General features: G+C 33.8%; 1 protein-coding gene across 4 annotated transcripts in view; it reads right to left on the reverse strand.

Moving 5' to 3' along the window:
* The window catches only part of PlexA (plexin A), a 519,944-nt gene that overhangs the window by 279,301 nt on the left and 213,491 nt on the right, over positions 1 to 27,152 (reverse strand). The window contains exon 1 of one of the 4 annotated variants that reach the window (XM_072546052.1): positions 14,407 to 14,648. The exons of the other annotated variants lie outside the window; for them this stretch is intronic. The gene's annotated coding sequence lies outside the window, so the exon portion shown is untranslated. Of the gene's footprint in view, positions 1 to 14,406; positions 14,649 to 27,152 lie in introns of those variants that run through there. 4 annotated transcript variants of the gene reach the window in all.

A 27,152-nucleotide genomic window follows, 5' to 3' on the forward strand; every position in this document is an offset into this window, starting at 1 on the left:
GGATTATATATTATGTGGTAGAGCTCAAATGGTTCTAAATAGTAAAAACGTGCCCCTTCGTTTAAATTGGTTTGAATAAAAGTAACATTTATCATTTATAAATAATATTTTTCACTGTCCAATTCTTTACACCATTCAGAAGAATATTAAGTATGTAACATTTTACTATTCGTGTTTTTAGTTCTAAAATCGGCTGGTTAATATTATTTTCATATTCATTAAGCCTGCTTCTTGCTTGCTCAATCCTTGTGATTGTGATTTTTTTGAGCAGTCACTATTTTCACTCAAACATGTTCTAGACCAGGGAACTAACGATTTTCCCATGACACTCGTTGATACAGGTATTTAACAACTGCTTTTGATAATTTTGGTCATTTTTACTTAAAAAAAAATATACAATGCGGTCCATATGTATGGAATAAATTCATTTTTAGCGTTATTATGTACTACGTGAAAAAAACAGGTCGATTTTTATTCTTAAATTGACAATTTTCAGTATGAAAATATTATCCCCTCCAGCACCCTCTTTGAATTAAAAGCACCCCCTCGAAAATTTTAAATAACAAAAGGGGTCGTATGGCACCTTGTTAGAAAGGAATTTTAGACGTCGGTTCAGCAATATAAAGTATTTTGAGTTTGTGCAATCATAACTGAGAAAATTGATTTTTAAGATGTAAAATTTTGATAATGTCTCTCTATCACAAAACTTTAGGTTAAATGAAGATAATAATGTCACATAATATTTAGAATGTTATGTGACATAGGTAAATTATATTTTGTTGTTTGACAATGTCACATGTATTCAGCTATAAAAATTTCAAGAAGTTCCACTTAATAGTTATTACAAAATTGAAATTGTTTATCCCTAAAAGCTTTTATCTACAACGGCATTATGCGTAAACTATTGGGGGGCTACATGAATTCTGAAAGCCCCAAATTGAAGAAAAGGGCATATTTTATCTAATTAAATCATTTAACGATTAAAAAGTTTATGTTAAATATTGTACATAGTATTGTAAATAGGTTTGCACAAGTACTGTGATTTTAAGCGTATAAACAATTAAAATAACTCAGGCGCAATAACATGTAGGAAGTTTTTTTTTATTAGCTATGTTGGCACATAATTCAAAAAAATAACACAATGTATTACGACCCTTAAAACCAGAGTTTGTCCTTTTTTCAAACATTCACCAGAGCTTTGTTTATAAACAGTAAGCAATTTAAAAAAGAACCATTTAAAAGATAAGAGTTCAAGTTTAGACAAAAACTAAAAACGATTCCTTTAAAAATGAGCCGTCTAAAAGTCGCAATATCTCTAGTTCTAATCAACTAACATTAATACTTTTGTTTAATTTTTGGTACCTAGTGACATAGATCATAAAAATCAATTTATTTAATTTATGAATTGTTTATTTAACCGAATAATTTGTTGTAAGAATTTTAAAAAATACATTTATTTTGCAAAATTTTACTTTTTTCTTATTATTAGTACTAGAAAAGGTTATGAAAAGATAACCAACTTAAATATTTATGTATCATAATTTCTAAATGATATCTGTTAACAAACAATTTTACAAAAAATTAATTTTATATTTGATAATCAACTCTATACGTGTTAATATTTTCTTGATTATGATTATTACTTTTACAATTACAATTACTTTTTCTCAAAAACATTACAAATATATTTTACACAAATTAATTGTTATAAACTTAATTAATCTGTAATCCTATAATTAACATATTACAATTAACATACCTGCTTAATTTTATTTTTTTTTATTTATAATTATACAAAGTTTATAACAATTAATTTTTTTAAAATATATTTGTAATGTTTTTCAGTAAAGAAAAGTAATTGAAAAAATAATAGCATAATTCAAAAAATATAACACGTATAGATTTAATTTTCAAATAAAAAATTATTTTTTTGTAAAACTTATTTTTAAAACATTGTTTATAACTATAACAAATAAATATTTAAATTACCTATTATTTCATAACCTTTCCTACTAATAATAATAAGAGAAAGGTAAAATTTTGCAAAATAAATATTTATTTTAAATTGTTTAAACAAATACAACATAACAAAATTTAATATTATTTTAATTATTATATTACGCTGTCTATATTGTACGCTTTATATGTATTTTATTGTTTGAAACATTTTTAATGTATTGTTCCATTTTTTGTAATGTTTTATATTTATAATTTGTACTTTTGACTTGAATAAACCTTGTGTAACTTATAGTCAAATAAACTATCTATCTATGTATATAGTTTACCGGTATTCACGTTTCCTACATTGTTTATATATTGTTTATAGTATTTAAATAAAAAATGACGTTTAATATTTTGCATATTTTGTTTGTTATATATACAAACTATACGCTCCCGAAAAATCTGAAGCTGGTTTCACTTAAAAATTCTTTTTGTGTGTGGGATTATCCCATTCTCTGTTTGGTTTTACAGTTTCTGGTGTTATTTTGCTATTTCCACTTCTCTATTCTTCTCTCTCTTTGATTGTCTTTCTTATATTTCTAATTTCCATACTCCCTAAGTCTTCTTCCACTTGTTGTCTTCATCTCAGTTTAGGTCTGCTTCTGGCTATTTTACCTGGTGTTATCTATTCCGTTATAATTCTTAACGGATTGCTCTTTTCTCTTCTCATTATGTGTTCATACCACTTAATTCTCTGTGCTTTTATTGCTCTATGTTCTCTTGACCTATCCATTCTTGTATTTCGTGATTCATCCATCGTCTTGCATCCTCTTCGTTTTCCCTCTGGTCCCAGTATTTTTTAGTATTTTTCTCATTATCTTCCTCTCAACAGCTTTCAGTTGCTCTTCTTCTCTTGCTGTTAATGTAAATGTCTTTGCAGCATATAACTATATTGGTCTTATGGTCGTTTTGTAGATTTTCATTTTTGTGTGTCGGCTTATCTTCTTATCTGTAAACATTTTTTTATTTCTATAAAACGCTGTATTTCCCGCTTAAATTCTTCTTTTCATATCTACATTTTCACTTATTCTGTTGACTAGTACTCCCAAAAGAATAGAAAAAGCCAGATCCATATTCACTAAAATGAAGAGAGTGTTCTGCGGAAGAGATTTGAGCCTTGAAATGAAACTTCGCCTGATGAGATGTTACGTACTTTCTGTGCTGTTCTACGGAATGGAGTCATGGACGTTGAAAAAGATTGATACCAAAAAATTAGAGGCATTTGAACTGTGGATGTATCGCAGAATCCTGAGAATATCATGGACCGAGAGAGTCACAAATGTCGAGGTCTTGAGAAGAATGAATAAAGAAAAGGAAGTCATATTTACGATCAAAAAACGAAAACTGCAATACTTGGGACACATTACAAGAGGCGAAAGATATGAACTGCTTCGAATAATTATGCAAGGGAAAATAGCAGGAAAAAGGTCCATAGGAAGAAGACGAAACTCCTGGCTAAAGAATCTACGGGAATGGTATAGCTGTAGCAGCAACGAATTGTTTCGGTCAGCAGTTTCGAAAATACGTATAGCCCTGATGATCGCCAACCTTCGGAACGAAGATGGCACTTGAAGAAGAAGTACTCCCAAATATTTGAATAATTCAACCTCTTCGAAACTGTGTGCATCTATTGTCAGTTCTGTCAATTGTGTCTTCTTTTTCTTGCTTACGTTCATGTATTTTGTTTGCCCCCACCGTATTTTATAAGTTCTGCACATTTAATCTTTCACTTCTATATAGGTAAATTCTTCTTTTTCTTAATCTTGTTCCGTGTTCATTATTGTTTCTCTTTCTTCTTCTTTATCCATGCCTTGATATATTTCTTCTAAATACTTCTGCCTTTTTTTTTCTACTTCTATAGCTATTATCGCCAATTGCTCAATTCCGGCTTTACGATTGGTCAAATTGCATCCATAATTGCAGCCAATGGTATTGCTCGAAATTGAGTATTGGCTGTTGTGCAAGCTCCAATGGCAGAGCGCCATGGGGCAGTTGACCTAATTAATTTCGTATAAATATAGGTGCACAACTGCCAAAAATTCGTTCTGGTCTGGACAGGGATCCGTAGAACCAGTCTTCTTGGCATTAGAGACCTTCTGGTTGATTTAGTTCTCCGAAACTCTACTTTTACTTTATTACCTAACCGCTGTCATTTTTATTGCAGGATTTTTCTAAGTTCCCTAGCTGGACTTTATATTTACTTAATTGTATTTATTTCAGGCATTTTCGACTTTATTTCTGTTTTTCTAGGTAAAATATTTATTTCCGATTTAATTCATCTTTTTAACTTAGAATAATTTTGACAAATTATTTCTTTTCAGGTATCTAAGATCCCAAGCGGACTTATAATTTTTTAGGTATAAAATAACTTGAAATAATTTTTCTAATATTTTATTTCTTTAGGGACTTTGAAAAATTTTTAGGTATAAAATAACTCGGGAATAATAATAATAGTCTCCCGTTTTATACCGCTCGCGGCTTTGGGAGTATAGCAGGGTAGTCTGCTATATCTAGGGCCTACGGTATACAAGGAAGGTAGCATGGCCAGTGCTACGCTTCAACCGCCTATTATTACCCCTGGTTTTACCCAAGGTACTCATTTTATTCAGGCTGAGTCGACCTGGGGCCTATAGACATTTTTAAAAATGTCTAGTTGTTCTTGCCGGCGGTAGGATTCGAACTCCGGACCACCGGCATGCGAGGCAAGCATCCTACCGCTTGCGCTACGCAGGCCCTTAGGAATATTTTTTACATTTTTCATAGGTCTCATCGACTTGCTTTGTGTCGATATTTCGCATTATGTGATTGTTGTTTATTCCCGAAGTTCCCACGACAAACACATCTATGCACGATATTTTTAGCAAAATCGACTTAGTAGAAATTTTCACTTTTTTTGAAATTTCAGGGCCTCCAGTAAGTTGTCGTTCCATCACTTTCGTGGTCTTCCTTTTGGGGCAAAGAGCAGAAACGCTTCGTGAGCGCATTACCAAATTCGAATACAGCATAACTGCCTATATTTTTACGTGTTATTTACACCAAATACCGAAGAATTGTGTTCACTGATTACAATGCAAGAAACTACAACTGGCAAAGACTTGTACGATGAACTAAAGTCTGTGTTAGAAAATTTTTATTAGAAAAGATTATTTGTATATCGGCAGATTGAGCACGATCAATGTCAAGCATGGAGGTAGGAGTATCTGGAAGGCTACTTTAAGGGAAATATTCGTTAACCGTTGCATAATTCACCAGGAAAATTTGTGTGCAAAAAGATTGAGTTTTCCACATGTAACAGTACCAGTAACTAACCTAATCAATGTTATAAAGTCGCGTGCGTTCAATCACCGTGAATTTAAAGAATTAGAAACTGAATATGGCGACGTGGTTGCCATAACAGTTGCCGTGAACTTAGGACAGTTTATTCACAAATGGTAAGAAAAAATTCAGGACTTTGAGCGCAAATTAAAATTATGGAAACAGCATATTTTGCACAATTATGTGTCTCACTTTCTACATTTAGAAAAACAAAATGTTACTACAATGTTTTCCTCGCCATTTAATATCGATGTGGATACAGTTCCCGAAGACTTTCAAATTGAACTGATGGACATGCAGAATAATACCGATTTAAAAATGTATTTTCCTTAGTAAACATCGAAAATTTTTATAAATCTTATGTGAGCCATGAATATTTCCGAAATTAATCAAAAACGACCACCGATCAAGACTGAGTGATGCACGATTAGAAAGCTGCCTACGTGTAGTTACCTCATCAATTCCGGATGATAGTGATCAGCTTGTATCGAAAAAACAATGCCAAATATCTCATTAAAAATTTCAAGTAAATGTTTTTGTGTTCTTTTCTTGTTTGTTTTTCTTTTTCATTAAAATTTGTATATGAAATCTTTACTTTTTTTATGTTTTTATTGTACTTAAATAAAGTTTTGTAAATAATTATTGCGTCCAGAGAATAAATTTTAAAATTTAAATTGACCCGTTGATTAAAAAGGTTGCTGACCTCTGATATAAATACTATGTATATATGGGAATAAGCCACAATTAATTGATTGTAATGACAATTACATTTTACCTAAAAAATTTAACGTTTCAATTTCCACTCCGGAAATCATTTTCAAAAAAGACTATTAAATAATTTAGTTGAAAAACGGTGTGTATAACCGCTAAGATTGTTGAAAATGTTATGTCATGTCAACAAAATTGGAGGTTGATTTACTTTGGCCCTCGGTGTTATAGGCAATAGCCACATTTGGCTAAAAAGATGTGAGGGTGGATGTTTTGCCCCATGGAAAATTCAAACTTAGTAAATAATTTAAAAATTATAAAAAGATATAGAAAATTTAATAGGCAAGTTCAAGCGCCAGCTACAAATTTACTAGGTAGGTACTTATACTCTGAGTTAGTGCGAGGGAGACACAACATATAGTTGTGGTTACAGTATGCGGCGAGTGTACAATGTTAACCATGAAAAAAACGATTTTGTAATAAAATAATTTTGAAAAAAACATCAGAATCTTTTCCATGGATATTTAAACTTTGCTAGAAGTACATTCTAACATCCAAAATACCACTGGATGCATGGATACGAAACTGGATACTAGTGGAAAATTGTATACGAAAAGGAATATGTGATTTGTAAGTTTACCATATAATGTAGAATTTTTTAAAGCAGTTATGTTGTTTTCAAAATACTAATATTAATTCAAATATTAATAGACTTTATTTTAATTTTTGTTTTAAGAATCGAGTCAAATATGATTAAGAGAATGAAACCATCGGTTTCGCAGTCAGTATCCCAACCACACACAACTTGAAAAATGATTTTTTACTGAGCTTCAGATCTTTGAAAATGACCGATTTCGACAACGAGACCTTTTTTGTTTAAAATCGCTCAAAAACCTTTGTCCCGAGCGAAAAAGTTAATTTTTGAAAGTTGTATGAAAAAATTGTTTGACAAAATCTCGACCAAGCTGGTCCGTGGTTTTTTTGTGGATTTAATATTATGGACTAATTTTTGATAACCTTGTGCAATGAAACAGAGTCCGAATAACTTTGTTAACTTTTAATCGGCTACTACTCTAGGAGCTAGGAAGGTTGAATATGCACTTTCGTGTCCCGTCGGTACCTTGACTTTTTTATGTTTCTTGGTACCTAGATTCGATTTTTCTGGGGTACCAGTCTAAAAACCAGTCAGATAATTTATTATTAACAATTTAACTGTTTAAATGATTGTATCTCCTAAACTATTAGAGACATTTAATTTCACCAAAATGACAATTGTTCCTTCGGAAAAAATGAAGAAAATGGTGTTTGGCTACCTTTTAACCAATAAACCAATTGCAAAATAGGCATGCAATGGGGCTTTTCCAAATATATCCCAGCTTTCATACAATTTTCATTTTGGTAAAATTAAATACCTCTAATACACTAGTTAGGAGAATTGTTAATAACAAATTATCTGATGGATTTTCAGCTTGGTACCACATAAAAATTGTTTCTACGCACCAAAAAAACATAAAAAAACGTCAAGGTTAAACGGACATAAAAGTGCATACTCAACCCCCTAGACTATACGACTCGCCACAACTTGATCATGTCTGGACTTGACAAATAACCCCGCACCTTGGGTAGAGATTTTAAGAAATTTATAAATAAACCAGCACGCTGCATTTTGTTTAATATTTTTATCCATTTCTACCACTCATCACTACGTTTCTCACGACAGCATTCAAGCGCAGCTAATTTATGCCTTGTCTTGTCATTTTTGGGGCTTGGTCAATGGACCAATCAATGGCAATTAATTAGCAATAACATATGCCGCCACGATGGCTCTGTAGCCTTATTCAGTGCCGACATATACCTATTGCTATGCTAGCTTTACAGTAAAGTTAGCCTAATCATTGTTTCGGGGAAACGGTTGCAGCTATAAATTGTTTCTTGGCGTAAAATTTCGAAAAGAAATTAACAATCAATTGCGGTTCGCTTTTTGGCCTATATCTCGGTTTTTCAGGGGATGTGTTTTAAGTTAGGGGATCATGGGGTAGTTTTTGGGGATTGGTTAATATACCAATCAACAGCAATTAAGTCATTAACAATAAAATATGCCACTAAGATGCCACTCTGTTCTACACAGAAGATTGACAGACGAGAATATGCCTATATAACCATTGTAAGGACAGGGTGCCAAAACCTATCAGAGAAAACTTTGGAAATGCCATATATCGTATGTTATTTTAAAGTATAAAGGCCCAATAAAACAGAATAGCTGCTAGTATACATACATATATAAGGTGTACACTGCCTAGAAGAGGTTCGATCCATTCTTAGATTTATTTTCTTTTTAAAATGAAGAATTCAGGGAAAAAACCAGATATGTCACTTTTTATTGAAAATCTCGGTAGAGGCGCCATTAAATTCTTCAACTGACGACCGATATTTTAGAATACTAAAACTACGAAAAAACTACCGCAGTATGGCGTAAAACAATGTCTAAAATATAGCGTACCGAATAAAAACCAGCTTAGTACAAACGTCCAGAGGAAAAAACCAGCGATGTCATGTAAACAAACCGCAAAAGTGTAAGTTCTTGTTTGTTTGTGTGATTATTAATAAACGATTATGGCTGATAGTGATTCGGAGGGGTCCCTTGAGAACAAAATTATGCCTTCAAAAAAAGGAAGACTGCAGGCCGGATTTCAGAGGTCTCTAAAATGATATCGACTCATGAAGCTGGACAGCCTTGTAACTGCTTAAGGTTAAAGTGCTTTGAGATAATTAATGAGGGGCAAAGAAAATAAATAGTGAGAAATTGTAATGCTCTGTGCTCTCAACATGAGCAAAATTATTATTTGGCTGATTTAATTACGGTCTTACCTGTCCAGCATAGTAGGCCCCGTCGAAACGAGAATACTGCCAGTTTCCATGATGCAAGTTATACGTATCGAGTTCGAGTTCGCGATTTCTATTTCGATGTATGCCAAAGCTTTTTGTTCCGTTCATGGGATTACAAAAAATAAAATGAATTATATAAAGGAAAGCCTCAAACGAAGTGGTGCAGCTCCTAAGGACAGACGTGGAAAGCATAGTGCAACACATAGGAAGCTGGACGACTTAACAAAAGGTTTGGTATGTGACCACATCAAAAGTTTTAAGGGTCGTAAAAACACTATAGTCTGAAAGATACAAAAAAGACATATTTACCAGAAGAGCTCACAATAAAAAAATGTTTAACTTTAAGGAAAAGCATCTAAATGCTAAAGTTTCATATTAAACGTACAGAACAATTTTTAATAAGGAATTTAATATTGCTTTTGGATACACCAGAAGTGACACATGCGTAACGTGTGATGAATTTCAAATTAAGCTGATGAACTTAGACAATTAACTGTTAGGAACGATTTGCATAAAAGAAAGGATGAAGCGTTCTATTCAAGGAAAAGACAAGCCAAAAAATCTGCAAAAAAATCAACAAAAAGAAGGCCATCTGCATTGATTTTTCAAAAAATGTTTTAACTCCGATAACTGCCACAATGATGTGTACTATAAACGCCAATTGTCCATGTATGCCTTTAATGTACATATTCTCACTTCTGGTCAGTCTATTTTTTATACCTATCATGAGGGAATGGCTAAAAAATGATCAAACGAAGTTGCATCTTTTCTTCTCCATTTTATCAATAATTACTTACAAGACAATGTTAAAGAATTGCAAATCTTCTTTGACTCATCCGGAGGACAAAATAAAAACTTTACTATTTTTCGATTTATCCATTTTGTAGTATAAAACAAAACTCATAATCTGGAAGAAGTAAATATCACATTCCCTGTAAGAGAACATTCCTATTTGGAGTGTGACAAAAAGGATTGTGGGATTTGAAGAGCCGTTTTGAGGTCCCTGAAGAGTTTGAAGAATTCATAGGCATTCCCGTTCCAAACCAATATATTTACAAAAATGCCCATTTAAAACTCAAGAGTTTGAAGGAAATAGTGGCATCATCTGATCATAGCCGCCTTTTCTACTACCGTTCAACATACAATGGACCAGTAGTATCTGGATTAATACGAAAACGCTTTGACCACAACTCCGCTTTAACATGTGGAGAATTTTTGCTAACTATTCCGGTATACGATGGTAAATTATAACAAACTTTTAAATAAAAATGAGATTTATTCATTTTTTTTTTAATTTCTGCTACATATATCTCTTACAAATTCTAAAGACGAAGTTTAACGACCTAATGAGTCTTAAGGCCGGTTTTCACGCTACGTCTTATTGTACGTTTTGTTGGATAGGACAAAAATCCTATACAATAAAACGTGACATGTAAACAGCAAAACGTACGTCTTGTCGAATCGAAATGAAATCCAAGGTCAGATCGTAGAAATGATGGAGAAGCATAGTTTTGCGAGAACTGATAGGATAAAACGTTACGTGAAAATACATGTTCAGACAAGTCGTCCGATCTTGACTTATTTGACGACTAGTTCCACTGCAGTTCGTTTCATTTTTCCCAAAAAAAGCCTAATAATGTCAGATTTGCGGCAATGCATCCACGATTTTCTCGGGGAATTTATTGAATTGTATAAAAGTTTTTAAGTAGTTCTGTTTTAAAACCAAGTAGATTGCATTACAGGTTTCAGGAATTATTTGGCTTAACACTGGTTTGGATATTATGGTTGTGAACTCCAAGTCCTTGACGCTGCGTCCTGTTGTAAGATATCTGAGAGTTGCTGTAAAGTCTTTCATGAGGTGTAATGGCTTTTCTTATGAGGTGTCTTATTTCAATATGTATGATGTTACCAACTCTAGCAATTGACAATAGGCTGAGGTGTCTATTCGCAAATAATTGCGCCAGTCATCTGGTTCGCCTCTCAGTTCTTTTAGTAACGAGACGTGGGAATACTGGCTTCTTTTTAGAAGCCCACTCTCCTGACCATCTTGTCTTTTCCCTCCTCATCCCCTTTTTCCTCAGTCATAGTATCGTTATGGTTGAAAAAATAGAAGAAAGCAGCCGTGTTTCATCCATAATAAAAAAAATCACTAAACAAACTTCACACAACTCAAGACTCTGAATTAGAAATGAGGTAGAAAAGGGAAGGAAAAACGTAGTGTGTATACACTGGACAAAACGTACATTTTGTCGTACGTTTTATATGACCCACAAAACGTACAATAAGACGTAGTGTGAAAACGGGCCTTTAGCGGTTTTGCAGTCCAAAAGCAGTGACATTTTTCCAGACCCTGGCTCATCTCTAACAGTAAGTTTAAATTATTTATATGTTGATAAATAAGTAAATAAACATTAAAAAATACATTAAGTAATATTCTTTTTTCGTCAAAAAAACTGCTGGTTTTTGACTGTTTTGCTGCTTTTGTTCCTGCAAAACCGTGAGTGCTGCAGATTTTTTTGCAATAAAGCCGACTTTAGTTTTTGTAAACCAAACAAATGTAGTTATAATACTTTATAATAATGTTAATTATAGTGTGTTATGTAGTAACATTTTCTATCTTGATTTTTTTTAAATCCACTTCTACTTGCCCCTTAAATGTTAGCTTCCTTGTATTTATTCTGTTAACGCTCTTACGAAGTTTAATGCTTTATACATTTTTTTTTCATCCATATATTTACACTCAGGTGCAAAAAAATCGATCCAATCCTTATTTCTTATTTATTTGAAGTTGTATAATTTTAGAGACATTAAATTACGTATGTAAATTTAGGTGTACCCTCGTATACGAGAAATAAAATAATATTTTTAATATTGCTTTTTATATTTCTTAAAACAATTGGTATTTCAGGTTTTTGTCAAAAAGGGTCTGAAGCAAGTAGATATTTATTGAATGTTGTTTTTAATTCAACAACCATACTATAGTGTAGTGATTTTATTTTCAAAGCGTGTTATATTTTTATTTAATTATCCTTCCTAAATGTCTCTAACTCCGATAGATGCTGCAATGGCGGTGACTTTAGTTCAAGATGGTCGTAGCCAATATTATGCAGCTGAAATGTTGGGTGTTAGTCGATCTTCGGTTCAAAGAGCAGTTCGGCGTTTTAGCGACACCGGTAACTGCACAAGAACAGGATCAGGTCGTAGAAGGGTATCATTCGAAAGAGATGATCGATTTCTGGTCTCATCATGTTTGAGAAATCGGCATCTAACTTCAGTTAAACTGGCAAATCGTCTGAGCGAAGTGAGAAATGTGGATGTAAGCAGATGGATAGTTCGTCGACGACTTGTAGAAGGTAATTTATTATCCAGAAGGCCAGCCCTATCTCCAATACTATCCATAGAACATCGCAGAGCTCGCCTTGCTTTTGCTAGAGAACATGAAAACTGGAGTAATGCAGATTGGAGCAATGTATTGTTCTCAGATGAGTCCAGATTTTGTCTAAGGTCACCAGACGGCCGAGAAAGGGTTTGGAGAAGACACGGAGAGCGATATTTTCAATGTAATATTGCGGAAAGAATAAGTTATCGGGGGGCTCCGTTATGGTTTGGGCTGGTATCAGTTCAGAAGCCCATACTGATTTAGTTATTGTAGATAGAGGTTCTATGACTGCTGCAAGATACATAACAAGTATTTTAGATCAGCATGTGGTACCTTCTGCTCCTTTCATTGGACCTAATTTTATTTTTATGGACGACAACGCGCGTCCTCACCGTGCTAGAATCGTCGTCCAATATAGAGAGGAGGTGGGCATTGACCGTATGAACTCGCCAGCTTGCAGTCCCGATCTTAATCCCATAGAACATCTATGAGATATGATGGGAAGACGTCTTCGAGCACGAGTACCCCGTCCAAACAACTTGGCTGAACTTACAGCGGCTCTTGAAGAAATATAGGACCAATTGGATATCCAGAGGTTAATTACCTCAATGCCTAGACGTGTACAGGCTGTTATAAGGGCCCGAGGGGAAACACTAGATATTGATTAATTATCAATGTTTTTCTTAATTTCAGAAATTTTTGAATATTCTTGTATTTTTGAGTTTTGGCGTATAATAAATGAGTTTTTTTGGATAATCTGTAAAAATTATTTTATTCTAACATAAACTTTTACATATATACCTGATTTAAAACTAATATCTTCAAACGTTTTCTTTTTTCAGCAAATAATACCCATGGATCGATTTTTTTGCACCTGAGTATATTTTATGATTCATCTAAGGCCTTGTTTAATTTCAACAGGTCAAAAAACGTTTGGCGTTCGGTGTATCTACATTACAAGGACTGTTTCCCGCTTGAATTCGCCTCTTCGGCTGTATATCCGAAAATTTAAACGTTTCCACTTCGTCAAACTTTATACCTATTGATTCTAAATTCTGACAATAATTAAGTTTTTTTTGTCTACCGCCGTACAGGTATTTTATTTTTGCTTTATTTACTGATGGTCCCTCCCAATTTGGCTTCGCATTCCACCCTTGAAATGCTTTTTTAATGCTCTAAAAGTTCATATTTTAAACTAAATTTAGATGTTTAAAGTGTGAATAGAATGTCACTAACGACGATAGTGGGCAATTGGAAAGGAATAGATAAGTGTATTGCTAACAAACGTAAGCTATATTTAAAAGTTCCGTAGCGAAAGTGTTAAAATAACACAATGAGAGAAATTTTACAGCCGTAAGAAGACCTTTACAAGATAGGTATCACATCTGTTATAATTCATAAAAAATATATCTTCAAATTGGACTAACAAAAAAGATTGCCATTGTGATGATAATCACATTTTTAAATAACTTATGTTTGATGTTGAGACTTCCAATTGCGGCTTAATCCTGTAAAAACATGATATCTAACTGAGACATGCTACAAGCAAGTAGTTTCAGAACCTTGCTAAAAGATATAATAAATGTTTAGAATTTAAGAATTGTGTTTACATGGAACACTTGACAAGTTTATTCATGTTTCTAAACAAATACAACAACAGGAAGTCATAAAAGATGTGTAAAGTATTACATTGTGTAAACATATTAGTCAGCGATTCCTATTAATACAATCATAGTTTTAACAAAAGAATAGTAAATACGAACAAATTAAATGGCAAAAATACAGAGACCAACTCTTAATACTTCAACTTGAATCGAATGGAATTAATACATATTCAACACAAATAAAAAAAATACAAAAAAATTGGCATGTGCTTAACACAAGACGATTTAGAAAGTAAAATTGTATTATTTATTATTCAAACTGAAGAATACATGACAGGAAAACGTAAAAGTATATTTGGAAAACAATAAAGAAATTCCAAGAAGCAAGAAAATGCCCAACCATATTTCTTTTGTAACCAGATGTTAAGAATCCAAAAGAAGTTTATTGTATATAGGAAGATGTAAGACATAAATGGCATAAAATATATAAACCCAGTTGAAACAATTACTTACCAAATATTTTGTACACACTTTTTTACATTTTGGGTATCTTAAACATTAACTGTACACTGACACAAACACAAACACCACATTATGACAGAAACATGTTCACAACAACGCACAGAAACAACATACCTACTTTCAAATGTATTGTTCACTGAATCTTAACCGTTTCGTTTAGAATCTTTTGGGTAACTGAGAATGCGAATTCACGTTCTAGTGAGGTCGACCGGTATGTTTATGACCTACGTTCTCCAAACTCCCGGAGCGACATGGAAGAGAACAGCAGACAAGTGGACTAGTCATTGCGCACGCAGTGTTGCCGGTGATCGGGATATTTCGTGGGTTTGCACTCGAGCCGAAAACACTCTCCATATTTTAATTGGATCGGGATTTTTTTGTACTAGTAAATGCATTAGAGGCTAGCATTCGCTGAAAACAAAATAGTTAAGTTCTTATTTTGTTTAAAAGGTAAGTGATTTAACCACAAGCCATTAGTTGTTCCTTCGTACTGAATGGTTTTACCAGTTTAAAATTGCATTGCACTACCACTAAAGGGTCATATTGATTGTTTTTGTTTTTAAAAACTTTCTAAATCTAACAGTCTAATCATTAGAGGCTTGCCGTTTCAGTTTTCAGCCTGCCGTAATCAATTATAATTAGATACAAATATCATTTTTTTCAACCCCTGGTGGGCTATTTAACAACTGTTTATCCTGATACTGGTTTATATTGATACATATCAAGTATAAACCTGACAGAACGCTTTTTTGTCTAGCTTGTCTTGAATTGCAAGTTCCATACCTATTGTCACCATTTTGACTACTCAAATATTAATGTTTTAAGACAAGAAAGTAGTTACAAAAAATATTTTTTACCAAAAGATGTTTTACCAAAACATCTATATGTGTAAACTGATATGGTTTACCAAAAGATGTGTATTTAATTGAGATCCAGCCCATATTCTCGACCTATATCTGATATGCGCGACATTATTGCTTGTAAACCATCTAGGGTATCTGCAAAAACTATCATCTACCATATATCTAATGTTGTTTAGACGCATTCCGTTAACTAAGACGCCTTCCTGTAGTTGTCCCAGTGCTTGCTCGAAGATACGCTCCGAGTACATGTTAAATAGCATTTAATGCAAATAGCATTGCAATTAACAACTTCAAGTATGGTTTAATCCACCGAAACCCAACCCCTGTTGTTATTTTGCAAGTACTACAAAGTTCACTGAAGATGGACTATTAGTCCAAAAATGTTTTGAACTTGATGCTTTAAATTGTGTGTTCCAGTCCAGTTCCAGTGTGTTCCAACGAAAATTTGACCCACAAGAAACTCAGAACCAAGAGTTGCTTTAAGATTTAAAAAAACAGGTCAATTCGTATTGGGAGGCAGACGAATTTTTATTCAAAATTCATGCCCTCAAATGTATCCCCCTACTGGCCAGCATCAACACCCAGTTATTTTTAAATATCAGGTGTGGTCAAGTGGCACATCATTTGAAAGGTATTTTTTTCTCTTTACCACACTGTATTTTTTTTAATTTACTTAATAACTTTGAAGATAATTTTGGGTTTAACTAATTTATGAACATCAGTCATAACAAAAAACAAAAAAATTTAATCAAATTAACCAATTTTTTTTAACCTATTAAATGTTCGAAATGACCTCATGTGACCTCCATACAATAATACAGTCTATTTTTAAACCCTGTTCGTACATTTGCAAGTACCTCCGGTGTCAATAATCGGCATTCTGTCACAATTCTTCATTCTGTCGCAACTCTGCAGGCGGGGTGGTGTATATTTTTGATTTTAGGTATCGGTACAAAAAAATCCAAAGGCGAAAGATCCGGTGATCTGGCCGGCCACTCTATTGGACCCTTTCTGCCAATCCAACGCCTTGGAAAACGTTGATTCAAAAATTGTCTTAAGCGTATATCATAATGTGGGGTTGCCCCGTCCTGTTGGAAACACAACACAATTTAAATATCTAATTTCTGAGGTGTTTGTGTATGTGTGTGTCTCTATGAATAAATGAGGATTACAGTTACTCCAATAACTACAATAATTATGTCTATTACCTTCACCATTTAGCATAAAAGTAAACTCGTCGGAAAAACACGTATTGTACAATCGATGTTGATTGTTGTATGATTTCACTAAATTCTTCACAAAATTGAAGCCAACAATCGGGATAATCTTTTTTTAATTGATGAAGTAATCGTGTTTTATAAGGGTAAAATTTATGGGATTTTATAATTCGATAAACACGAGATGCTGATACACCAGATGCACGAGATAGTTGTCTGATAGACTGTCGATTATGCATTTGTAAATGACCCAATACCGTCACTTCAACTGTTTTATTTCGCACTCGACGCTACGGTCTACGTCGTGTTTTTTGTTGTTAATATCACCTATAGCTTCAAACTTATAAGTTAAATTTTTAGCGTATTGGTGACTTCGTTTTTTTCTTTTTGGTTCGTATTAAAGATAGTTGCCGTAGCCTTATGACACTGATTATTTCCATATTATAGATTAACTAATTCTATTCTTTCTTCACTAGAATATACCATTTTTGTAAGCCTCTACAAAAATATCTCTGATTATCAGTCGTTGACAAATCTCAAATCAAAGATAACCTGGTATAAACTAAAGAAGATAATTAGGATTTATTATCTTTAAAAAAAATTCATATGAAAAAGTGATATTTTTACTAAAAGAAAAAAAAGTTCTTCAACACAGTGGCGTGTTGATATAGATTTGCAGGTTGATTGAATTATTGCATCGGAAGTCACTAAAAACATTTAATTGGTTCATCATCATATCAAAAGTGGTTCGACAATCCGTTGTGGATCTTGGCCTGTTCACAAAGAAGTCGACACTCCTGTCGCTTCCTGGCAACTTCCCTCCATTTTCTGACCCTTAGGATCTATAGGTCTTATTTATTTATTTATTGACGGGCCAAACCCTTTTTCAGTTTTTGTACAATATGTATAAAATACAGTAAGATACCTAAGCTAGCTAGCTGAGTTGAATGAAATGTCTGCTAGCGGTAAGACGTGTGTTGCTTGATCTGACAATTTTATAGTGAATGCAAAATTTATAATTTGTGATTTTTGTAATAAATGTTATCACCTTCATTGTGCTAAAGTAAAGGAACAACTTTTTAAGATTAAACGAGATTGTGATAACTGTAAATGGTTTTGTAATGACTGTCTGCCGAAGTTTAATGATATTATCAACAAAAAAGCGGATAGAAATAATGCATTAATTAAGTTAATTGATCTTCTTCCACATCATCAATCCATCTCCTTCGTGGTCGTCCTTTGCTTCTTGTGCCCTCTGGTTTTGAAAATGTTAATCTCTTCGTGTATTCGTGAGCTGACATCCTAGCACTGTGTCCTCCCATCCAATGTGAAGTGAGGCAAGATTGTATTTTGTCTCCTATAATCTTCAATCTCTACTCTGAAAGAATATGTATCGAAGCTTTGCACGAAACTGAAAAAGGTATTCTACTAAATGGTTACCGGCTAAAAAACATCAGATATGCAGATGACACCATAGTATTTGCGGACAACTTAGAAGACCTACAAGTTCTTATGAACAAAATCACGTTTTACAGTCAACAATATGGACTCAATATAAACGTTAAGAAGACAAAGCTTATGATAATTAGCAAGAAAAGGATAACAGAAGGTCAACTCTACGTCAACCAATCCCCTGTAGAAAGAGTGACGCACTACAACTACCTCGGCACCATAATAAATGAAGAATGGACCAACAACCAGGAGATTAGAGCACGCATCCGAAAAGCTAGATCCACCTTCAATCGGATGGGGGCCTTCTTCAAGAGTCACAACCTCTCTCTTGATACAAAAGTAAGAATGCTGCATTGCTACGTCTCCTCTGTCCTTTTTTATTGTCTGTCCTGTGTTGAATCGTGGACCTTAAACGAAGAATGTGTAGAAAACTGGAAGCATTTGAGATGTGCCTATATCGGAGAATGCTTAAGATCCCGTGGACTGACCAAGTCACAAATGAGGAGGTCCTCAGAAGAATGAATAAGAACCGAGAGGTACTGACCCCCATCAAATCTCGAAAGTTACAGTTCTTCGGACATATGCGAAATAAATCCAGATATGCTTTCCTTCAAGCCATCCTGCAAGAAAAAATATTTGGAAAATGAGGTCCAGGAAGAAGAAGAACATCTTGAAGATAAAGAACCTCAGAATCTGGTTCAATACAACATCTGTGCAGCTTTTCCGCGCTGCTGCAGATAAGATAAAGATTGCCATGATGATCGCCAACATTCGTAACGGATAGGCACATCAAGAAGAAGAAGATCATGAAAGCATTTTTTGCACTTGTTTAGTATTATTGTTTAGAACATGTGCAATCTTTGGCCACCAGAACAGTATTACTTGTCAAAAATAGCTTAAAACTTGGACTTCTTGATATTAGGCTCCACCTCCGATGTGCAGTGCACAGCAACAAATTTCCATCATTCTTAGTTCGTGATTGTTGAAAGCGAGGTTCTTCTACAGTCAGCGACAAAAATATTGTTTTTTCTATTAGATGTGTTAAACGAGCTGTTATTGTGATTGATTTGAGTTTTTAAATTATTAACGTGGATTTTTAATCAAAATTGAAAGGCAAAGTCTTGTCTAGACAAACGAAAGAGGCCTGTACAAAATCAGCCTGTTAAAGATTTTAAAAAGTACAGGAACAACGGGAGTAAGTTTAAGCATTCTAAAACGGATCTCGCGTGAAATGAAAAATATACAAGATGGTGCTTCTACATTATTTTCTACGCCTGACGACAAAAAAATGAGATCTATAAAAAAATCAAATTTGGACGATATAGTGGCACATACAGATGTGGTAAAAAATATGCAATTTTGAATACTTATTTATAATCTACACGTTAAATTAAGAAATAATTAACTTATACATAGAGAAGATAAAAATTTAAATACCACCGAAGGTTTGCACAAGTCAGTATCCAAAGGGCAGAGACTATAAAAATGCATGTTTAAAATTTAAATCTGGTATTAAGTCGCGAGATTATCACAGCGAAATGAGCTATTATAATTATAAAAAATTGATTCATGAAAAACTTATTCCTCATATACCAGACCAATACATTACATATTAGTTATAGACATTACACAATATTACAATGTTTAAGTTTAAAAATTTCCCGCTATGGGGTGTAGAAAAGACGAAACGAAAGAATGGTTACAACAGTTGAACATTCTCTTTTTAGAAGAAACGATAAAGGAATTATATAGCATAATAAAAATTCTCAAACCAGATATAAAACATATGCGTTATTTTATGTAAAAAAAACAGCTCTAGATTTAATTGTAGATGAATTATAATACATTTTTAGGAAGATAATGACAGTGATATCGTGGATTCTCAGGAAAATGGCAGTTCGGAGACAGAAGACCTTTTAAACTTTAATTTTAATCTCGTCTTGCCATTTTTTATTTAAATAATTTCATTATCTTAAAGATTTTTATTTTAATCATTTTATAACCTGTCTTATTTTTTTAAATCAATTTATTTTATTTAAAATCATTTCATTATCTTTCGCATCTTTTTTTTTAATCATTTTATTACATTTCTTATCTCTATTTAAATCAATTCGGACTTAGGATGGCTCTTAAAAAAGGAATTCTTTTCAGGTGTTCCGTACGAGACACCGGCATCCACTTAAGAGTCCTAGGCCCCCTTCTTCTTCTTCTTGATGTGCCTATCCGTTACGAATGTTAGCGATCATCATGGCAATCTTTATCTTATCTGCAGCAGCGCGAAAAAGCTGCACATATGTTGTATTAAACTAGATTCTGAGGTTCTTTAACCAAAACGTTTTTCTTCTTCGTGGACCTCGTTTTCCAAATATTTTTCCTTGCAGGATGGCTTGAAGGAGAGCATATCTGGATTAACTTCCCATAATATGTCCGAAGAACTGTAACTTTCGAGATTTGATGGTGGTTAGTACCTCTCGGTTCTTATTCATTCTTCTGAGGACCTCTGAGGACCCCCTTAGTAACAGATAAAGGCATACAATTGGTAGTAATAATATAAAATATCTATAATCTCTAAAAAGGCTAAGCAGTATCGCCACGTGTTTGGATGATTATTTATTTGCATATTAGAAGGACGTATACAATAATAAGCGGTGTCATTTATGAGTTTTCTTTCCGCGTGTGGATTTATCCAGCGGGCTACACTTTTATTTTTGCGGTTGACCCCAAAATTTCTTGCTATGTTAAAGCGACGAAATGAATCTTTTCAATTTAGAGATTAATATGGACAAACTTGCACACTAGTGCATTTAAATATATGTGTTTGGCTACATAAGGTATAATAAATGTATTGTCATATATATTTTTATTTGAAAATATCATATATGTTAAAAGAAATAAGGTGAGCTCATTTTAGCCTATCTTTAGCTAATTTAGATTTAAATAATAAGTATATTTTAATTAAGGGTGAATTTCTTGTTGCCTGGAAACATTCTTCAGATTGTTTAATAATAATATAATATAATAGTTAATTTTGTTACCGAAAAATATAATAAATTTCATTGTATGTGTGGTAGTATATATATTTTTGGTATTATTATTAAGGTTACCACATAGATTCTTTAAAAATTCGGGTTACCCAAAACTTATTTTTTTTATCTCGAAATTCCGTTGTTTTAAAAATATATTTATTACATGTTATCCTCTGGTCGATATCTTTTCTAAATAATCCCCCATATCTATTCTTATTCCTCAGAAATACCGAGATTATCTTGACTTCGTTGTATTCAGAGGATTCTCGAACAATTACCCGAATATCGAACCTAATAATGATATTGCCTCAGATCGTACACCAGTAATAGCTACGATTCATACAAATATTCAAGAAAAACCATAACCTCTGATACTCCACAATCAAACTACCAATTGGAATCTACTTATAGAAATATCAGAGAATGAAGTAAACCTCAACATATCTTTAAAAACACACCAAGAATTGGAAAACCAAGTACAAAAAATTGCAGAATTTTTACAGTATGCCTCGTGGGAATCAACTCCACCATTGGTCAAAACCCAAAACAGTCACACAAACAAGTCACTGCTCTCCTAGTATAAGAGAGAAGATTAAAGAAAAACGCCACCTAAGAAAGATCTAACAAAATAAAACAAACTATAACAGGGTAGCCTATCGATTAAAATACTACCTATCAAGCATTAAAAACGAGAGATTCCAAAACTGTGTCGAAAACCTAACGTCAACAGAGGATACAAATTAAAGCAACTAAACAATTAAAGCAACCCAAAGAACATAACCCACCTATAAGGAAATCTGATGGAAGTTGGGCAAAAACAAATAAAGAGAAAGCAGAAATTTTCGCTTCACACTTTGAAACAGTTTTTAAACTTCTCTCAACTAGACCCTAAAAAAGCTCCAGGACACGACTTAATCACTGGAAAATTATGAAAGAACTACCGCGAAAAGGGATGCTTATATGTTAACCTACCTTACATGCAGGCCTACTTTAAAAGATATAAAAACAATTACCATTGCCACTCAGCTCCAAACTATGAAAGCAGGTGTTACACGAGGAAGCGTACTAGGACCTATTTTATTCTTAATGTTCACTGCAGACCTCCCATCCAGCAGTAACACAGAAGTTGCTATTGTTGCAGATGACACCGCAATACTGGCCATGGACTCTAGTCCCACAAAAGCATCAGAAAACTTCTACAGAAAAAATCTAAATAAAATAGAAACTTGATTAAAAAATGGCGAATTAGAGTAAATGAGACCAAGTCAACATATGCAACCTTCTCAATTAAACGAGGTGAATACCTTCCAGTCACACTCATTGGCAAGCAATTAAGTAATGCAAACGATACAAAATACTTAGGTATCCATCTTGAAAAATGAGTAACCTGGCAGAAGCACATCTTTACCAAAAGAAAACAACTGGGCATTAAATTTAGACATAAACTGGTTGCTTGGTCGAAACTCCAAATTAACATTGGATAACAAACTGCTTATATACAAGACGATCTTCAAGCCCATATGGACATATGGTATTCAGCTGAGGGGCACCGCTAGCAATTCTAATCTAGCAATCCTCCAAAGCTTCCAGAATAAAGTGTTAATGTCTATAGTAAATGCTCCATGGTATATTACATCCTCTTTTCTATAGAAAAATATTTTGTAATCTTCGGTAAAAGAAGTTGTAACAAGTTACACTTTCAAATATGGTAAACGGATAAAAGTGCATCTGCATAACAGATTTAAACCAACTGCAATTATGTGAGCAATTTTAAATTCTACCTTAATTAGGTGATATGTAGTTGTGATTGTGTTTTATTATTATTTTATTGCTTTTAACTTTATGCCTCATAAAAATGACGTTGCAGGGTTCAAAAGCCGCAGTTAGAGTAGATGGAGAACTGTCTCCCCTGTTTGACATCAACATGGGGATGAGACAGGAAGACGCACTTTCAACCATGCTGGCTATATAAACACCAAAACAGTACAAATTACTGCATATGCAGACGATGTCGCCATTATTAGTAGAAGCAAGACACGACTAATGGAAACGTTCAAGGAAATTGATCCTGAAGCACAAAAAAGAGGGCTTAAAGTAAACGAAACAAAAAATAAGTACATGACCATCAAAAGAACACCTGAGAATGAAAATAATATAGCAATAGACAACTATACTATTGAACGTGTGGATGCCTTCATATATCTGGGCACAGATATCAATCAGGAGAATTCCGTAAGTAGCGAAATTAATGCACGTATTTCCAGTGCAAATCGTACATACTATGCCAATAAAAGATTGATGACATCCAAATTATTAGACAAAAGAACCAAAATGACTACAGAACTTTGATTAGACCCGTAGGAACCTATGGTTGTGAAACTTGGGTAATGACGAAAAAAGAGGAAGCTCAACTCAGGACATTCGAGAGAAAGATACTGAGAAAAGTATATGGCCCAGTGCAAGAGGAATACGGCACATAGAGAATCAGGAGAAACGACGAGGTTAATGAACTGAATGAAGGGTATGACATTGTAAGATTTGTAAAAAGACAAAGACTGTCATGGCTGGGACATGTTCAGCGATAAGAAGACACGAAAACGACAAAGAAGATGTTACAGTGGAAGCCGGTAAGAAGGCGGAAAAAAAGAAGGCCCAGGACGAGATGGTTGGATGACGTGGAAGACGACCTAAAAAACATGAATATAAGACAATGGAGGAGAAGGGCCCAAGAGAGACCTGAATGAAAGGACATAGCCAGACAAGTAAAGACTCATTCACGGTTATGATGCCAAAAGAAGAAGATTGCTTTTAACTTACACACGTTTTAATTAAACTCATCATCATCATCATCATCCAGCCTCAAGAGTCCACTGCTGAACATAGGCCTCTTCCTCATGTTTCCAACCCCGTCTATCTTGCGCCGCTCTTATCCAGTTTTTATCGAGTCTTCTTAAATCGTCAGTCCATCTTGTAGGTGGTCGACCGACGCTTCTCTTGTCTTCCCTTGGCCTCCATTCCAATAACCTCTTTGTCCATCGCCCATCTGTCATTCTGGCTATGTGTCCTGCCCATCTCCATTTTAGTCTGGCTATCTTCTCGATGATGTCAGTCACTCCGGTTCTTCTCCTGATGTCTTCGTTGGTTATTCTGTCTCGCAGAGTTATTCCTAACATGGACCGCCCCATTCTTCTCTTCGTGACTCTCAGTTTGGTAGCTGCTGCTTTTGTTAAGGTAAGTGTTTCTGCTCCGTACGTCAAGACTGGGAGGACGCACTGATCAAATACCTTTCTCTTTAGGCATGTGGGCAGCTCACTTTTAAAGTTACTCTCAGTTTTCCAAATGCTCCCCACCCAAGGCCGATTCTTCTCTTCAGTTCATGAGTCTGGTTATCCCTGCCAATCATAATTTCATGTCCCAGGTATCACCCAAACCTATCAAATTCAATTAAACTATTCATAATAAATTAATAACATTTACAGTTGCTAAATAAAGAAAAGGAACTCTCCACTGAAAGTTTATACGCTATGTAAACAAACAAATTACTTTTATTACATAATTATTATATACAATTATTCTTTATTTTTGGATATATTTAAATTTTAATTAGAGTTAATGTTTGATTCGCAAATCCAATACTGGACAAGAAATTTCAAGACGGACTAAGCTACGAAATGTGGCACATAGAATGGCCTGGATCTATGAAAGCTAGTAGATAACAAAAGTTCTTGCCGATTAGTAATCAGCGTCGTGAAATTGACCATAAAATGCACTTTTTATACTAAAATTGAATTCTAAGATATTTCTAAATTTAGCTATTGACTTGACGAAACTATAAAAATAATGCTAAACAGCATTTAAGCGAAAATGCAGTGAAAATACTCAATAAAATTTTTTTTATGATATGTTATATGCTGATATTTTTAGTTCTAAATAATCGTTAAGTAAATGTCTTTACTAAACAAGGAATCCTTCTTTGTAAGAAAATCATTGCTCAAGCGAATAAAACGTTCATTTAAATTTAGGAATGAAGTATCTAAACATAATTAAGTTTCTGAATAATTCAGTAATGCCGCACATTAATTTCACACTCTGTATCTTAGTATGTATTAGTATTTAAATCTCCAGCTATTACGCAAAAAAATGTACCGCATCTAAGAATGAAACTCTTTAAAATTATTTATTTATAAATAAAGCTGCCAAAATGTTTTTTTTTCTATAAAGAGTATATAAATGTCATCATATCCGTTCTAAAGTTTTCTTTGAACATAGCGACTCTGTTAGAAAATATTCTCCGGCTGCATTAGCGGCCCTGCCCAGATTTCCTCGAGTCGATCTGGCAACAGCGATGCGCACGCACGCCATCCAGCTCCCAGATGCATTTAAACGTTTCGGCACCTGAGCAAATTTGATAGGTTTGGGTGAAATATTAAACCCCTAAGATGGGAATGTCAATTTAAAATTTAAATGCCATTCATGGTGTACACAAATGCAGCCAGAAATAGTGCACTGTTTGATTGAATCGCAATCGGGAGCCCAGGTATGGCCGACTCGGTATAGGACGTCACGAACCTCGTGCAGCCGTGCATGGTATTGTGTTAACATAAGCGTGTCACTTATAATGCGTTGGCTCTTATTTGGTTAAGCCTTTCATGTGATCAAAAATTGTTAATCGAGAAAATTATACTTTTTTTTGTTATTGCATGTTTGCGTCAACCGCAGTGTCGTTACAAATAAAACTCGTATTCTCATGACTACTCTGGACATAAGACTCTCAATTAGAGGAAATATGAAATATACGATGTGCAACCGAAATACATCTCACGTCACCACTTTATAAGCTACATACGCAAATATACAGAGTGTCCGTAAAGTATGGAATAAATTCGATATTTCCTAAATGAAAAGCCTTTTTAAAAAATCTAAAACACGTCGATTTTTAAATTTAATGTTCTACATTAAACATTTCATTATACAAGGTGATACACATTACAGTGATGACGTCATCGGCTCTTTTTTTAAATGTAACACCCTGTAGGACATTTTTAGATCGATAAAAATGAGCTGATTCCAAAAAAAGTATAATACTGGAGGTCTAACGGATATAATTTGAAAGATATGCGCTTAGAAAATTAATTTTTATTGATTTATAATATTAATAAATTATAAATAAATTATAATAAATAACTTGAAAGTAATCCAGTAATTAATACATGACTTGATCTTAAATGTTCGAATTGTAGCCCTTGTTCTATTTGACAGTAACCCAAACGTTTTTGCGGGTATTGTGTATGATGTTCCCGCATTAAGTTGGAGTTTTCTTTTGCCCAGTATCTACAATTCTGACGGTTGACCTCGCGATTTAATTTGAATGTAGCCTCATCAGAAAAAATAATATTTTGAACCAAGAGAGGGTTTCGGTGGCTGTTATCCATCATTATTTCGCAAAATTGTATTCTTTTATCTGGATCAACCTCGTTTAATTCCTGTACAACTGTGCATTTTACTTACTTTACTTACTTTTACGTACTTTGTGTACCGTTGTTTTGCAAACATTGAGATCACTACTAGCCTTACGAACAGAAGTGTGCGCATCTTCTTCAAAAGCAAGACGCATCTAATGTTAGTCTTGCTATAAGAATTTTTGAAAAATGAGCTTATTTCTAAGACTGGTCCTGATAATTTGACTGAATGGATCATAATAAGTTGGGGCTCATTTTCTTCGTTTAGACGTATACTAATAACCTACGCAAAAAAAGGCTAAAAAAATACATTTATGTTACACAAAATCATTTAATAATAAATACCACTTTTTAAGTCTATAAACATTTACAATAACTCAGAATTTGGTTAAAATTAAATGGCAACAAAATATTTGGAAAGCTGATTAAAAAATACAACTTAAAAAAGAGCTCCTACGACCCTTAGGAGCCAAGATAGCCCCTTTTTTAAATCACTGTTACGTTAATTAACAAGATTATGGGCTAAAATTAACCAATCTTTTATAAGAACGGCTTTCTTTATTTTTTAATATCAGGTGTCTCGTCTAATCGACAAGACGAATCCCCAAGCTGTGGGCTGCGTCTCAATAGATCGCAGCGTGGAAACTGCTCTACCAGGTACAGCACCCTGCCAGGTACGTAAGTCGTCTACAGACAGTTCCGAGTTCCAGCATCGAAAAG

The sequence above is a fragment of the Diabrotica undecimpunctata genome, chromosome 10 (genome assembly GCF_040954645.1).
Source record: "Diabrotica undecimpunctata isolate CICGRU chromosome 10, icDiaUnde3, whole genome shotgun sequence".
NCBI lineage: Eukaryota > Metazoa > Arthropoda > Insecta > Coleoptera > Chrysomelidae > Diabrotica > Diabrotica undecimpunctata.